At 38.3% G+C, this 18,189-nt stretch overlaps 1 protein-coding gene across 2 annotated transcripts in view; it reads right to left on the minus strand.

The window, feature by feature from the left end:
* Positions 1 to 7,261, minus strand: part of CDH6 (cadherin 6) — a 127,320-nt gene extending 120,059 nt beyond the window's left edge. Inside the window, exon 1 of one of the 2 annotated variants that reach the window (XM_030332038.2) lies at positions 7,078 to 7,261. The gene's annotated coding sequence lies outside the window, so the exon portion shown is untranslated. The remainder of the gene's footprint in view (positions 1 to 7,077) is intronic. The other variant, XM_030332047.2, reaches the window with a different exon arrangement.
* Positions 7,262 to 18,189: the final 10,928 nt, after the last annotated feature.

Genomic DNA, 18,189 nt, shown 5'->3' on the forward strand with positions numbered 1-18,189 from the left:
AAAATAAAAACCTAAATTTTATAATGTGTCCCCCAAATAGTGGTCAAAAGTTCGAAGGAAAGTTTTAATTCTTCTTTACATTGGGAACTTTACAAAATGGTACAAACACATGAAATTTCTAAAGCCTAAATCCTCATTTTATCTGTAAGTTTCTATGTCTGCTCCTTCACAGCATATTTATAAATAACAATTTATAGATTTAAAGTTCCTCTTCAGTTTTTAATGCCATAATTAAGTGGAGATGATAAAAAGCAACACTGCCCAACAGCCAGAAGTTACAGAAAGGAGAGATAGAGAAAACTCACTAACCTCCCTGGTCATCAAGTATCTCAAATGTAAATGATGGATATTGGGTCAAGTCATTTCTAAGCTCCAGTGTCTCACATTCTCTGATTTTACTTGTAATTATCACATTGTCCATGAAAGCTGGATTAACTACATGACTTTTTGAATACTGGCAATAGAAAGAATAAGGTTTAATGAAAATGGCTCATCAATATCAACCATATATAATATTATTATATAGCTAATAGGATGTCTTCCTTCCCCACCCCCAACTTTTTTTTTTTTTTTTTTTTTGGTGTGAAATTTTACTGGGGAGAGAAATCATTCAGAACAAATATTGAACTATGATGGTAATTAAATAACAAAATTGTGGTCATCAAAGAAGAAAAAAATTATTTTTACTCATCAGATAAGGAGGCGAAATACTATGACCTCACTCAACTCTACCCATAGTCCTAAATACTCTGTATAGAGTGAGAATATCCAATGCACTGAGAAAGGACTCATGCTTTCAAAGGGTGCTGCACAGGTGGGATGCCCCTGTCAAGGAAATGAATAGTTGTCATTTTTAGCTACCTTCCTCAAATACTCCTCCAACATGAGGCTATCTCTGAAGGTAAGAGATCATTTATTCTCTTATAAAAAGTACCATTACACTCAAATGGCTCACATGACACTTTTTACTACAATTATAAGCTGTAATGCATGCTTGCAAGTAGTTTTTCAAAAATGAGTAACCTACAAGAATTTTTCCCAGCCTTAAAATCTGCATTGCTTTGGTCAAAATAATCAAATCATTCCCATGCCCTCTGCTGCTATGTATTTCTCAGAGAGTCAGACTTTAAATTCTAAGATAGCACAAGTGTTAGTAAACAGCACATTCATTAAGTGCTTAGCTCAAGCACAAATTCCCTGGAAATTCGAACCAAAAAAGGGCCAAATAAAAAGGATATAAGTATAACATTTTCCTTTTTACTTAGTGTATAATCGTTACTATACAGAATACATGTAAAATGCTTAGAACAGCATGTAACATGTAGAAAAGCTCAGTAAAGTTTTATTTTCATTTACTTTATCATTAATTTTTTAATGTATAAAAAATCTGAGCCTAATGGTTAGTGTTTTTTTTTAATCTTGGCTGTCATATATACATATATATGTATATAAATATATACATGTATATATATGTGTGTATATATAACAGGCATGCGTAGGGGTGGAGAGAACTGTCTTGCTAGTTCAGTCTTTCATCATGCTTTCCCACACATAGAATTGAAATGGGTGACTTATATTTGAGGTGTCTCACTATTATATATTTTGGTTTGCATGTGCTAGAAGATCACACAGTAGATCTATTTAGCTTGCAGAACAATAAAGATAATAGATGTAGAAGAGTCACTATTCTTCAAAGCAGTAAGAAAACCTCTTTCTTTGATTCTCCTGAGATTTTAGACCACTTTTTAAAAAACATGTTTCTTTGGTTATTTTATGATCCATGCAGGATCATTTCCTTTAGGTAGTGATTTTTTTAAAGGATCATTTTCAAATTCACATTCCATTGTAGAGAAGTGTAGTGTTTATAAACATGTTAATGATGTTGTGTTTATAAGATTGTATTTAATAGTAGCAATATTTATAAAGTAGAAAATGCACATTGTGTAAAAACAGCAATTTTGATTCTATTTCTATTATGTTTCCCTTTTATGTAAAAATGCATCTCTTCATTTCTTTTCCTTTGCTTATACACCTCCTCAATTTATTTTTCTCTTGTTGCTTTCCATTCCTATAACTTATTGAGTCTCCTAAACATCTTTTGGGCAGATCTACCAATTTAGGAAATTATAGAAAGAAAAAGCACAGTGATTTCAAGTGATGAAATATGAAGACAAATTATTCCCGGTGGTGGCTAGCTTTATATTTCTCATATTCATAAGATACTCTCTTCCACAAGATAGCACTGCATATGGTAGGAGAAGCTTGGGACCCATGCTGCCCATTTATACTGCACATCAAATTTAATAGTACCATTCTGGCTTTAATTAAACTCTTCCTCTCATAAATCTCAGCAAGATGATCTGATTAATAGAGGAAATAAGCACCTAACAGTGTTAGTATAAAGGTATTAAACGGATGAAACAAGGTAAAATAATCTCTAATCTGTGGGGATGAGGGACACAGCGCCCTCTGCATATGTGTCTAGTTTACATTTATGCGTGTGTGCTCAGAGCGTTCTTTCTTCAGTGAGTTATCTTTGTTGGAAGAGTTAAAAATTTCCTGGGTAGTACAGTCTTAAACAACTAGATACTGGTTGTATCTGGTCCCCTCTGACCCAGCCATTTTGGCTTAAAGAGCTTTTAGTCCATTTTACTTTTGTAGTAAATGAAGGTGCACCACCTTTTTGAGTAGTTATTTGTATGAATTTCCCCCTCTTCTCTTCCTACTTTGTAAGTGATGGCGTTACAAAGACTGTATACACTTGGCTCTACAACTAATTAGGGATAACCTGAAGTTTCTCATATGACTGCTTTGAAAAAGGGAGCATTCCTTAGGAATAGCACTTTTAAAATGTAGGCCAGTTAATCTTCATAAGAGGAAAGCTTAAACAAAAATATTAGATCTAGGGAAGTGCCCCAACCTCATCTGTCTTCAACGTTTATTTATTTTTGGGACAGAGAGAGACAGAGCATGAACGGGGGAGGGGCAGAGAGAGAGGGAGACACAGAATCGGAAACAGGGTCCAGGCTCTGAGCCATCAGCCCAGAGCCCGACGCGGGGCTCGAACTCACGGACCGCGAGATCGTGACCTGGCTGAAGTCGGACGCTTAACCGACTGCGCCACCCAGGCGCCCCTCATCTGTCTTCAAAGTAAAATAAAAATCCCAATGGAGAACAAAAAGAGAAATAAAAGACTGAGGAGGAAAAAAAAAACAACCCAAGCCCTACATTTCTATATTTCTTCTCTAATATTATCGGAACAGTGTCACAACTCGGTGTGCTCTCTCTCTCTCTGTGTGAGAGTTTTACTTTTTCTCTTTTAGCAATTTCCCTATTAGCATGATGTTCTTGAGTCTTTGTATTTAGAATCATTATTCAGAAAAAAAAAATTGTACCAGAGAATGTTTGATTATCTACATTTTCACCTTTTTGTGAAGCAAATAAGGTGAGCTCAGTAGACACTAGCTAGCTGAAACACTATTAAAAAATGCAATTCAGACTGAGTCACTGTTCGTTATTTTTATAAGCGAGACCCTAATTCTGATCAACCCCAAAGAATGGTTTGCCGTGACTAAGCAAGCAGCACAAGGCAACTGGCTTCTGCCGGATGTTATCTCATTTGGAACACATTTCAAACTTTAGAACAGATTTTTAAATTGGAAGTTGCAACCTGCAGACTGTCAGCAGAAGAAGCTGATTCACCCCTAGAGAACTTACTTTAAGTCCCAGGCAGACTTTTTTAAGGAGCAGTTTACCTAAAATGTGTTGTGATACATCAAAGAGAAAAATAAAAACACCTCACAGAATTAGGGTGATGCATGCATCCAGACAGCATTTGGACATTTAATATATGCTTATTTGAATAAGGACTTTATATTATAAGCCTTTAGTTTAATATACTTGTGAATGTTTATGGATCTCTAAAAGGTTAATTAAATTTTTTTCAGCAAATATTTCTTTAGTGGTGGGGGTGCTTTTCATGGAAGTTTTGAGTCATAACTATAATGCCGTTATTATTATTGGGTAAATTTGAATGAAGGAAGTACAGTCTTGGCAAGGTCAGAAATAAGGAAAATCTTATATTGATGGTAGTGAATTCTTCATTAATTGGCTAATGCTATTATTTGGAACCATAGAAAAGTTACTGAAAGTCTGCATGCCCAGCTCACTGTGCAAATACTCCTGAGTTCCTTAAATTAGAGGAACCACACACATGATAGCAATAATAATGATTTTGACCTGGCATAAATGTCAAGGTAGTACTTGGAGGACATTAACTCAACTATGGAGAAAAAGCTGTTATGCACTTATTACCTTAGATAACAAAATCCAGATGCAACTGAACTACAGGGAGAAATGCATGGAGTGACCCACTAGAGGTCCCTTCCAACTAAAAAAAGTTTCGATAGTTCAAAGGATGCAACCTTGGTAAGTTGGCATTATGACTGCAAAGCAAGTAAGGGCCAGAAGGGGGGACCACACATTTCACTTCCTAAGGAGGATACGTGGTTTTATTAAAAATATTTGTCATATTTTATCATTTTTAAAAATCCCTATGTATATTATACATATGTGTGTATATACCATATATATTAGATATTCAAGAATTTGTTGTTCCAACTTATTGACACATTTGCCAGAATGAAGTGTCTTTTGATGTCCTGTAATTGTAGTTGTGCTTTCTAGAAATTTTCACTGTTTCAAGTTTCCCAGAGCAATATTTTGTGAGAGAGACTTTTTTCTTAAAAAATGAAGAGTGCCTTAAAGTGAGTTTTTACTTGCAGAGCTGATGGAAGTGGTGGGTGGAGGAGGTAAGGTACACATTTTCTGAGAGTAGGCTACTTGGTAGAAAATGACTTTGTCTCTATACATTATCTTTGCAAAGTTAGCATTAAGAAATATAATTGCAATAAATTGATGTAAAAGCCAGATAGTAAAGGGACTAAAAGTCCCTATAGAGGATCCAGTCTGTCACTTATAATGGCAGTAAAAGATAATTTTAGACAAGTACAGTAGAACTAAACCATTGCCATTTTCCTTCAGAACTGTGCTGCTGCCTCTCATGTTTTCCTGAAGAAATTTGTTACTTCCTCTGCTTCAGAAGTATGCCATGAACCATCAAAGGAGGTAGAAAAAGATCTGCCTTTTATTTCCTCCCAATACCTTTTTAATTAGAACAGACCAAAAACAAAAGGGGGTGAGATACAGTCCTATGCAATTGTATTTTCCAGTACATATTGGATTTCTTTTAAGTTTCTGAGCTCTGCATTGAAAATCTGGCCTCTGGTATAAACTTTGCCCTCTTCCTTTTGACATGATGAAGACATCTGCTTGATCGTACCCCCTTTCTTCACACAACTTGTTTTCCAGATCTCTAAAATAGCAAACAGAGCCATGCAAGTGCTATTACACAAAGGATGATTGATGCTCAAGCTAAACTGGAAGAAATTTTTTTTTTCTCCTAAAGTAGAATCGTAAAGGCTTTCTTTTCAGGTAAAGGTATCAGCAAGAAAAGAAAAAAAGAAAAAAAGAAAAGAAAAGCAATCCTTGGCTACCGTTTGTATAAGCATATTTGTTGTTCATTCTTAGAAGAGTTGTACATTTTCTAGGTATATCTCTGTGTTCCTTTTCCGATACAGAGAAGAGTTTATTATCCCCTGGATAATAAACAATCAGAAAGCCCATATTTTGCGTGTGCACCCCTCTAGAGCAGCCATACATCTACATACCAGCCACTCCAGCTATGTTTGAAGGAAAAAATCTCTTCTTTCCCACATTATGTGCTTCAGTAAGTGAAAGTGAAGATTGGCGGAGACAGGGGCTGACATACTTCTATAGTGTAAATATTATAATTAAAATAGCTTTACCAAAAAAATGAAGGAGGGAGAGGGAAATGTGGGGCTATTCCAGATGATTAAACTTCTTGGTACTTGAATTTTCTCAGTAGTTAACTCAGGTGAACAGCCCTTTGGACTAACAAGGACCTGCATATAACTCCCCATAAAATATGGATTTTATTGCAGCAGTGAAAACACTTCTCAGCACCACGCTGACCTCTCCAGCAGCCTCCATCTCGAGATCTCCGATAACTCTTGGCAGAAGAATATTTAACTACAGAAGTAAACCCGGCTCTCAACTGCTGCAGTACACAACACAGCAACATTCGCTCTTTCTAAATTCGGGGATTAACGCATTGGGGGCTCCACTTTTCCTGCATCGGACACCTACAACCCGGCATACTTGGTCTGCTCTCCAACCAGTCCGGGGGAGGCGTTATCCCCCAGATTTGTGCCTGGCCAGCCGTGGAAGAGCACCATCGAGCTGCGTCGTCCACATGACTTTTCCCTGGACAGTGTGCTCCATTTTCGGAGTCCAATGTTGGACTTTCCTTGCAACCCAAGCATTTCTTTCCCTATGTGAGCCGGCAGGCATTTCCCAGAACGTGCAAGCTAACAGTTTTCTTTGGCTCCTTCTCTGAGCCATACCATCTATTTAGCTTAAGTTTTCCTTATTGGGAGCATTCAGGAGTTTTCAAGCTACCAGATTTTCTGCTTTACCCCCCAGGGCAAGAAATGTAACTCAGCCAAAGCAGTCCCCGCACAGACCCTTGTGATGTGGGCAGGTGGAAATAAATCAAGCCCCCAACGGCTCTGCGGGTCCTGCACGCACCAGCGCCCTTGGTAATTGACCAGCCAACTTTGCAAATGCCGGAGCTCTCCTGGCAGCCTCTGCCCGCGGAGAGGAAGGCAGCGAGTTCTTCCCGGCGGCCCGTTACTTACGCTCCCACCCAGCCCCAGGGTGGATCGGTCTTACCAGAAGGCGGAGGAGCGGCGCCCAGACTCCCCGGAAACCCGCGCCTGTCCTGGGCAGCGGCAGCAGCGCCGCCCGCGCAGCCGGACCCGCGCGCCTGCCCCGACCCGGGCTTGCAGGCTGAGCATCCCTCCCAACTCCGGCGTGCGGCACCCATCGGGCAGAGAGGACTCTCTCTCTGATTGGCTTCCATCAACGCTACAGAATTAAAAAAAAAAAGAAAAGGCTTGCACCACCACCACCACCGCCAACAGAGACCGAACCCACCTCTGCTTGCCTTCCTGCGCCCGGGGAGACCCTGCGACCCGCCCAGGCTGCTCCTGCCTCCGCTGCTTCTGCAGTCGCGGGCTCTGCCTTTCTTGCTGCCGCGGCTGAAACTGCAGCTCTTGGGATGGGAAGGTTACGGGCTCCCGAGAGCTGGCTCTTGTGGGCACACACTGATTTGCAAGTGAATGAAGTGGGAGGGAGCAAAGAGAGGAGGACTTTGTTAGAGAGGCCCAGTGCCTGCCCCCGCCCGCCCCCTCCCCTTGACAGAATGACTCCCTGTGTTTGAAGTCCTGAGCAATTCGCTCCCGGTAACACTCCCTCAGCCCCAGGCTTTCCTTTCCTTTCCTTTCTTATTTTTGGGGGTTAAAACATACTCAGAACTTGTGTGACTCTGTCTGTTTCCTCCTTTATACTGCCAAAATGCACCTTGTGCTATTATCAGCTACGGTCGGATGTTCTTTTTTTCTTTTTTTACCGACCGAGCAATTATAATTCCCAGGGACACAGTACCTCATCGCTATCAGTTGGCCAGCTTCGTGTTATAGCATGCATAACATGCACACATATAAAACAAACCGGGTCTCCTGAGATAACAATACCGATGGCTTTTCTACACAACATAAACAGGCGTTCTCCAGACGGAAGCAGACACAGATTCAGACGTGTCTTTCCTTCTCTCCTCCCAGGAAGACAGGTTTTTTACATAGTCCTGTGATCTCTGGTACTTTGTCGGAGTGAGTAACCCCAAGATGTAGCACGAAGGTGTGCATCCCTGGGCTTGCAGAAACACTCGGAACCCAACCCTTCAGGCTTGCTGATGACTTATGGCTGATTCCATCTTTCTAAATGAGTTAATACAAGGGTACAAAAGACTTGCAGAAGAAGAGTGTGTAATGATATTCAAGGTCTGCTTAACGGTTTAAGATCTTTCAGGAAAGTTCCTGAAGTGGGATAACCTCTAAATTAAACTCTTTGTTACCCTTTGCAGTTGGAATGGCTATATTTACAGTTACAAAAAAGTAATTTTTAATATTAACTGCACAAATCTTAAGCATGCCAAAGTATTATTAAACGAGAGTTATGGTTTTCTACATAGGAGATGTAGACATGATGGAGCCAGACACTGTTGGGTTAGGAAAATTAAATCTAATTACCACAGTGATTGCACCCAGGGTCAGCAGCATCCCAAACCAGCTGTTTGTGTAAGCTGCAAGTTCACAGAGATATTTCCATTGCACGGTGCTCTAAAAACAAAATGCAGGCTACTTTGGCCTCTGAGTGATTAAACTGGTTGAAGGCCGGTCTCCTTCCCAGCTGAGCTCTTAACTAGAAAATCTTTTGTTTCACCAATAGAAGTTCAGGCATTTAAATAAAGCCGAAATCAAAGTAGTACCTCTAGGCAGTCAGTGCTTCAAAGAAGTGTACATGGAATGGTTTTAGCACAGATGTTCCGCACATGCAAGATGGAAAGACTCTGAATTTACTTCTTGAAAAGATCTTCCCCTAGCCATAGAATTGCCACCAATTTACAAAGAAAGGCTGAGCATTTTCTCTTCATGCAGCTATTTAAACTCTTGTGGAGAAAGGATAGGCAAGAAGAAAGCTGCTTCTGATTCGTAGTTCATTCCTCAGATTATGAATTTCTTACACATTTAATTGGAAATACTACCCCTTTATGTTTGTATAGTCCTTCATTGATTACAAAATACTTTCATAGACTATTTAATTCTTCTTTCAACAAGTGGTATGATTTTCCCTCATTAGGACGGAGGAAATAGATGGATGAAGAGATCGCATAGGTTAAGTAACATGTCTAAGGCAATAAAACCGGTAAGCAGAAGAAGCAGAAGTATTCCTAGAAAAACTGTGCAGCTGTATATGTATACATATAAAATCTACATACTATACATATATGTAATATATATGTAATTGTAAGTATGCTGATAAAAATAAGTTAGACTTTAAGACTACCTTTTATAGAAATATATGCAAATTAACTGATTTTAATGCTAAAAGTTGGAATAATAGTGAAGTTGATGTTCACCCACTGAACGAGTTAGTATCTCACAAAGGAAATCTCTAATTGTTTGTAATATGCTATTCTTTAAACCCCATTAAGCCACATATCAAAAGTGGTTAAAACAACTACTTTTTATTAAGAATGGATAAACAATTTGTTTCTGAACAGTTCAAGTGGCAGCTTTGAATTACAGAAAGGATGGCACTTTTTATACTAAAAAGAGGTTGTGTGAATATCTCTAGTAACATTTACCACAATTATTATCAATTTCCAATTAATAATGATATATATGTGTTTAGTTTTTATTTTAGACAGAGAGAGAGAGAGCGTGCAAGTGAGTGCGAACACACGAGTAGGGGAGAGGGGCAGAGGGAGAGGCAGAGAATCCCATGCAGGCTCCATGCTCGGCATAGAGCCCGACACAGGGCTCAATTCCATGACCCTGGGATCATGACCTGAGCTAAAATGTAGAATTGGATGCTCAACCGACTGAGCCACCCAGGCACCCCAATAATATTGATATTGATGTAAATATCCATAATTATCCCAATTTCAGAGATTAAAGAATGGAGAGTTACTAAGGTTAAATGATTACCTGGTGTTTCCAGTTCATTCTCTGGCACACCAAAACATGCTGATAAATCATGAAGTTAATTAGAGATAGTTAAACAAATGGGGAGGGGTGTCTTTGCTACCATCATGTGGGATCTTCTTATGAAATGTGAGTGGGACTTCTGCAGGGCCTCTGGAAAGGCCTGGAAACAGACACCCAGGAGCTACCAGCACTCTGCCTACAGTGCTACTTGTTTCTCACTGCGCTTCTGCTGGAGTTTCCTATCACAGTCCCTTCCTCTGTCAGAACTTCATACCAGCACAACTGACAGTTCCAGAGCTTACCTGTTGGAAAGAGAGTGTCTCCCTCTTTTTGCTCCATTTTCAGTTTCATGATTGATCAGGCATATATTCTGGACCCATCAGCTGGAGCTGGGGCGGAGTGGGGGTTGGGAGGCAGTGGGGTTACCTACATCCTGGGTCCCCTAGCAGCTAGAAGTGTCCTTGTGAACTGGGAAGACATCCCTAAAAGTGTCCCATTTCACATATTCTCTTGTTTAGTAATTTGGTACAGCTGAAGTACCTCATCAGCTTTTAGGCTACTTCATTATTTTATATGCTTCAGTCAAAATTACTTGTACTTCTCTCCTTTACAGCTTGCAAAGTTTCAATTAAAAAAAAAAAACTCCTTCATAGACCATTACTAGGGATATTAATTTTGATGAGGGATTTTTCAACTTCCACTAAATCTCTCTTCAGATGATTAAGAGGCTATCTTATCCTTATAATGGGAATGCATATAAATAAATAATTACAAGTTCTCTGACTTTCTTTTCAATAATATACATCTGTATGCAATGATTATCTGGTACGAACATTTTCATGATCATCAACAATTATTCTTGATTAGAAGAAAAAGTTCACTTTTAAAACCATATGCCTAATTAAGAACCTTGGCATGGGTTGTTGTACTTGAACCAATCCAAATCTTCCATCTAAAATTTGCCTTAAGTATGTTGTTACCAGAAAAAGTATACACCTTATAATGCTTATTACTTAATATCACAGTGTGCACAAGTGAACAGACTTCACTGAGGAATGAATGCCTGTTCTCCCACTCTGCCCTGTGTGTGTATGTGCACATGTGCACGTGCATACATACACATATACACCCACCCCAGTGTTTAAGGGAGGAAAAGGGTTTAACCACTCAGGGTATTATTGAACTGAAACAAAGGAGACAGGAAACCTCAATGGAATTCCCCTTTTGTGGAGCCATAGACATCTCAATACAAGCTAAAATAAATTCACACAAACTTCATGTGCTTATCCAGGTTTTCTAATCCTGGGAGGGTTTCCAATACTGTATTTAAAATGGGTTGGATCCCAGGATGCATTAAGACATTTCTCCTCTTGATCATTGTATTTGACTCATCACTATAGGTAGATTACAACAGCCAGGAGATTTCCAAATGAGATAAATGCACAGCAACACAGTGTTATTGACCTATCCAGGGCATTTTAGTACTCTGGGAATTTCAGGGTCGGTAGAGTGTACTTCAACTTTTTGCCAGATTCTTTTTACATTTTATTCACTGCTTTGTGGTAGAATCTAAATTTGCCTGATCAGATATGTACAACCCATGGTGGGTGTACTGTACTATGTCAATGAAGGGGTATGTCCTTGTTCAGAAGAAACGACCCATTAGGAGGATAAGTATCAGTATATTTTCTTAAATAACTGCTATAGACCAGAATGAGTGGAAAAGCCTACACTTACATCTAGAGAGTAAAATAATTTTCTTCCTTTTGCTAATTCCTCTCTCAATTATAGAATCACTCTATGGGAATAGTGCAAGCTGGAGTAGGAAACAATATAATAACATATGTTCAAAATATTTTGGGACTTTGAGAGAATTAACATTTTACAAATTTTGTCAAAAAAAAAAAAAGACGAGGACAAAGACAAGAAGAAGATTATCCTCTGTGTGGGTATAAATGTTCTTTTTAGAATAGACCAGACCTCACCTAGAGCATTCTTTTCCTCTTAAGGTATCACACTTAAATACCCCTATTCTCGTTTTGCCCCTGCTTTTGTGTTTCTGCTATACTTTGTAAAACACCTATTAGTACCTTAGCTATACTTTATTGTTTACATAGTCTTTTCATCTACTAGACTGCATATCACTGAATTATTGAAGGTAGAGCATTTGTCTGTTTCATCATCATTTTATCTCCTTGTGCTTGAAAGTGTGTTTGGTGTTGACATGTATAAATAAGTAGAAATTGAGATAAAGTAAAATGGATTCAGTACACAGAAACTGGAGATGGCACGTAGACTTAAAGACCATGTTTATATACTAAAGGTAATGGGACTGAAAAGAGAAGGTTCAAGTAGGCCATGAGCACTCTTTAAATACTTGATGAATTGTCCTACAGAAGAAAATTAGACTGGCTTTTAATATGATGGAATCTTCAATTATTATCAACTGGTGAAGCCACTGGAAGATATTGAACTTCACTGATTATAAGACACCCATATTTTCATATGGTAACATCTCTGAAATTATGATGCTTCTTACAATTGACAACGATAAGAAAGCATCATGTCATGGTATAATTGGCAGTGTCTCTTCTTTCTTAGTGACACATAACATAATGGTACAGCTTACTACCATTGGCATCTTAGATCTGATGACATGCAGATGGTAGATTTCAGCTTAACAAATGGAAGAATTTTCAAACTATTAGTGCGGTTCAAGATGAAGGGTACTGGCAGCTTCAGGATAGAGATGAAGGCATTCAATCACAGACTAGACAAACACTTGTTTTAAGTGAACTCAAGCATCAAGTTTGGGATTGAATAATCTTTTACATCTTTGTTAAACCTGAGTTCCTTGAATTTTGATCTAACCCTCTTATTTTTGTAGATGAGGAAACAAGGATCATACAGGTTACATGCTTTGTCCAAAGCCACACATCTCATTAGAGGTCAAGACTGGACTATACATACCTGCCATTTTCTAATATGAACACACTTTCATTTAATGCTTATCTTTGTTTTCTCTTCAGGTTTACAATGTAGAAAATGGGTACAGGTAATATTTTTATAAGAGCAATAATTAACATTACTACATGTATATGATGGGCCATTTACTTGTTCTTTACATGTATTATTTAGTCCGTCTGATAGCCTATGTGCTGGGTATTATTATTTTCATTTTCAGATGAGGAAATTGAGGAATGGGAAGTAGAATAATTTGTTCAAGGTCATACAGCTAATATGAGTCAGGTTGAGATTCAAACACACATTTTTGAAGTGTGTTCCTGTACTCTTAATCACTAGATAGGGACTTACAGATTCACAAAATTTATTGTGTAATCTATAGGCAATGATGTGAAAATCAAAACTTGCCATAGCCAAAACTTTTTTTTTTTAAGTTAAACATGCTTTGGATGCTACATTACTATCTTCTTTATTATTTGCCTGAAGATATCTGGATAATGGATTCAGTTCTCTATTGCATTTATGTCCAAACAAAACCTTAAGTGCTTTTGTTAAATTTTAGGGCCAGCAGGAAGCAAAGAAAATTCGATTCTATTCTTTGCCATGTGTGTACCCAACCCATGCCTACTTCTATTCTCTTTCTGTGTGGAAGTACCTTAAAGTTGAGAAAAACAGTATTTAACTTATTTCCTGACCTCTGTTTCTTATTCATTGTGGGCCCTTGGCGATTGGTAAAAATACGTTGACTCTTATTGGTCTTTTTTGAGGAGAGCTATCTTTGTGTGCCTCTGGCCCCTCAGTGTCAGTCTTTATTTCTCAAAAAAGAATTCTTCATAGAGGATGCAGGCAGAATTATTGGTCACAGCTGAGGTCTCCTCATTGCCCCCTGGGATACTGTACTTATTAGCTATCTTACAAGGAAAAATAAAACTGGAGAAAAAGCTGCCGATCGTCAGTTGGTAAGGAAATTTTTAAAGGACCTTAGTTAAGTTCCTTTTGGAGGTACCTTTTCAGACATCATAGTATTCAGAATCTTAAAAAAAATTCTCACATGCTGGTGATTTACTGAAAAAATGTGTAGTCCTGGCCAAGCCCTTTTCTCTTGGCCTTAGTTTATTTATCTGTAAAATTAAGGCGATGAAGTAGTTTTCTACTCCAGTAGTTTCTGCAAGTCTTTTCTTTACATGTTGCTATTTTGTTTGTGGCCACTAGGGGGACAAAGAGCAGACCTTTCTATTGAAACTTACTTCCCATTACTAATTTGGAATAATGTCCTTGCAGAACAACCATAGAGAAAGTGGATTTTTCTTAGTGAGACAGCGAACATTTTAAAATGTTTTTTAAAAAATGTTTATTTATTTATTTTGAGACAGAGAAGGAGAGAGTGCAGGCTGAAGAAGGTCAGAGAAAGAAGGAAAGAGAGAATCCCAAGCAGGTTCCGTATTCAGTGCAGAGCTGATATAGGGCTCTGTCTCACAACCATGAGATCATAACCTGAGCGGAAGTCAAGAGTCAGAGGCTTGACTGACTCAGCCACCCAGGCACCCTGAGACCTCAAATATTTTTAAAATGCCTTTTATTAATTGTTATTAAACTGTGTTATGAACTAGTACTTCTTTGTAAAATTTGAGAATTTGTGGAAAATGATTGTATTAGTCCCTCCTTATCTGTGGGGAATGTGTTCCAAGATCCTCAGTGGATGCCTCAGATAATACTGAACCCTAAATGTACTATGTTTTTCCTATTCATACACACCTATGATAGAGTTTAATTTATAAATTAGATTCAGTAAGGGATTAACAATAGTAACTAATAATAAAATAGAACAATTATAATAGTATGCGATAATAAAAGTTATGTGAAGATGGTCTTTATTTCAAAGTATCTTATTGTCCTGTATTTATCCTTCTTCTTGTGATGATATGAAATGATAGAATGTGTATGTGATGAGATGAAGTGAGGTGAATGATGAAGGCATTGTGATGTAGTGTTGGGCCACTGTTGACTTTCTGACAATATATCAGGAGGATCATCTGCTTCCGGACTGCAGTTAACTGTGGGTAACTGAAACCATGGAAAGCAAAACCTAAGATAAGGAAGGAACTACTGTATTACTCTTTATATAACCAGTAAAGTCTTTTAAGAATAATCATGTATCTCCATGAACATTACCATGTAGGAGATTTCACTAAGCACATTAAAAACATGAGCCTTTTGGGTCGCCTGGGTGGCTCATTCGGTTAAGCGTCCGACTTCAGCTCAGGTCATGATCTCACAGCTTGTGGGTTCGAGCCCTGCATTGGCTCTGTGCTGACAGCTCAGAGCCTGGAGCCTGCTTCAGATTGTGTGTCTCCCTCTCTCTCTGCCCCTCCCCCATTGTGCTCTGTCTCTCTCTCTCAAAAATATATAAACATTAAAAAAAATTAAAAACATGAGCCTTTTGAGAAGTATCACAAGCCACAATATTTTAGCAACACAGGTACAGACACTTAAAGGATATTTTGAAAATTTTTAGTGGTTATCAAAGTTGGTAGTAATTAGTTAATATTTTCAGAAATGAAAGCAGCACAAATAAGAAATATTTAATAGCATGGGAATGCAAGCTGGTGCAGCCACTCTGGAAAACAGTACTGAGGTTCCTCAAAAAACTAAAAATAGAACTACCCTATGACCCAGCAATTGCACTACTAGGTATTTATCCAAGGGATACAGGTGTGCTGTTTCGAAGGGACACGTGCACCCCAATGTTTATAGCAGCACTATCAACAATAGCCAAAGTATGGAAAAAGCCCAAATTTCCATTGATGGATGAATGGATAAAGAAGATGTGGTGTATATATACAATGGAGTATTACTCGGCAATCAAAAAGAATGAAATCTTGCCATTTGCAACTATGTAGATGGAACTGGAAGGTATTATGCTAAGTGAAATTAGTCAGAGAAAGACAAATATCATATGACTTCACTCATATGAGGACTGTAAGAGACAAAACAGGTGAACATAAGGGAAGGGAAACAAAAATAATATAAGAACAGGGAGGGGGACAAAACAGAAGAGACTCATAAATATGGACAACAAACAGAGGGTTACTGGAGGGGGTGTGGGAGGGGTGAGGCGCTAAATGGGTAAGGGGCATTAAGGCATTTACTCCTGAAATCACTGTTGTACTATATGCTAATTTGGATGTAAATTAAAAAAAATAAAATTTAATTGCAAAGTTGAAAGGGAACTCCATGTTTTATACTGGAAAGATGCATAGTACACAATAATCTTTAAAAGCAATTTAAGAGCTATTTTTTACTGAACACTTACTATGTGTCAGGCAATGCATTAAAAGCTTTTATTTGTTCATTTGTGTTTTAGATTCCACATATAAGTGAAATCATATGGTATTTGTCTTTCTCTGTTTAACTTCACTTAGCATAATACCTTCTAGATTTATCCATGTCATCACAAATGGCAAGGTTTTATTCTTTTTTATGGCTAATATTCCAGTGTGTGTGTGTGCGTGTGCATGCACGTGTGCGTGTGTGTTGTGTGCATGCGCATGTGCGTGTGTGTGTGTACTTGCACGCGCACACATTTTCTTTATCCATTCATCTGTCAATGAACCCTTGGGTTGCTTCCATATATTGGCTATCCAGAGAACAAACTGGTGGTTGCCAGAAGGGAGGTGAGTTGGAGGAATGGGTGAAATAGGTAAAGAGGATTAAGAAGTTATAAACTTCCAATTATAAAGTAAATAAGTCACAGAGATGAAAAGTAAAGCAGAGGAAATAACAGTCAATAATATTGCCATGATATTGTATGGTGCCAGATGGTGACTATACTTATCATGGCGCACGTTGAACAATGTATAGAATTGATGAATCACTGTGTTGCATACCTGAAACAAATATAACGTTGTATGTCAACTATACTTCAATTATAAAAAAAGCTTTTGTTCATCATATTTTGATTCTGTCAGCAACTCTGTGGAGTAGTTACTTTATCATGCCCATATGTAAATGGAGAGTTAGGGTTTCATTACCGTGCCTGTTACACCTCTGGCCTGTACTTTTACACTCCTGTACATACTTGTACCAACCAACTGTATCGCTGCCCATTGGTAATAGCCTATGTTATATTGTCCTTTCTTAATTATAAATTGCTTCATGTTAACTACTGCTTTCCATATTTACTACAGTTATTTTTAGAAGAGGGTGCATTTGTTATTAGCCTTTGTGTTTTCGGGCGGAGCACACAAATTCAGAAAGGTTAAGAGTCCTGAACAAAAATCTACAGTTTGACTTCAACAGAATGCATTTAGAAACAAGAATATTTTATCTTCAACTATTAGAACCAGAATCTGGAATGGCATGAAAATTTCTACTTTCTGAGCTCTTGATTTTGCAAAGCTTATGCTTATAGTCTGGTTGTCTCTAACTTAAAGCCAAGACCATAAAATTTTCAGAGAACTTGAAATTTCTCATTTTTGAACATCAATAATCACCCGATGTATCAAATGCTTATTATGTGCCAGTAACTCCAGTCAGTACTTTTTAAGTTGCCTTGTTTGATTCCTCATGAAAACTTTATAAAGTCAGTATTTATCCCATTATATAGATGAGGAACATGAACCTCAAAGAGATTTAGTAACTTATCCAAGGCTGTATAGTCAGCAAATAGTTGGATTTGAACCCAAATCTTAGGTGTGACTTGAATTCCACATACATATTGAGGTTCAAGGTATCATATTTGTTTGAAATGGCTGCGGTGGCACTTTCTATTCTTGACTATAAATATGACCCAAGTTGCAACTGGTGAGACAGAAATCCTGTGGCTTTACATGGAGGTGAAGAGGTATATGCAATGGGAGAGGAGGATGAGGTTTCTGTTGGTTTATTTTGCAAAATGCGATCATTTTTACTGAAGAATAAGGCAGAGCTATCCTGTGCCTGGAGTGGTTGGCTCTGAGCAGTGGATCATGGTCGTTGGGATGTAAGCACTGTCTACTGGTGCGATAATATCCAGTTAGTCTGTTAATGTTCCGACCCCCCCCAGTACGAGGTGGTAGAATCGTCTTGTCTCCTGCTGATCCTCACAGCTTAGCCCTTTAGTTTTAAAACTTCATTTCACTTTTTGTTCCTTTGAATATAATACTTGCTTAAAGCGAGAGGAGAAGGAAGCACAAAGCCTGCCTTCCTCAGTCCCCTTAGCCTCTTTGAGATGCTCCTGGAAGGGGTGGGGGGGGGGGAGAGTTTTGATAAGATTATCTAGCAGTTCAAAATTAAATTGATGATCCTTCTTCAGAAGGTTTCATTTTATTTTTTTTTATTTTTTTTTTAAATCTTTTTTTTTAACATTTATTTAAAATGTTTTGAGACAGAGAGAGAGAGCACATGAACAGGGGAGAGTCAGAGAAAGAGGGAGACACAGAATCTGAAACAGGCTCCAGGCTCTGAGCTGTCAGCACAGAGCCTGACGCGGGGCTCGAACCCACAGACCACGAGATCATGACCTGAGCCGAAGTCGGACACTTAACCGACTGAG

The sequence above is a fragment of the Lynx canadensis genome, chromosome A1 (assembly GCF_007474595.2).
Source record: "Lynx canadensis isolate LIC74 chromosome A1, mLynCan4.pri.v2, whole genome shotgun sequence".
NCBI lineage: Eukaryota > Metazoa > Chordata > Mammalia > Carnivora > Felidae > Lynx > Lynx canadensis.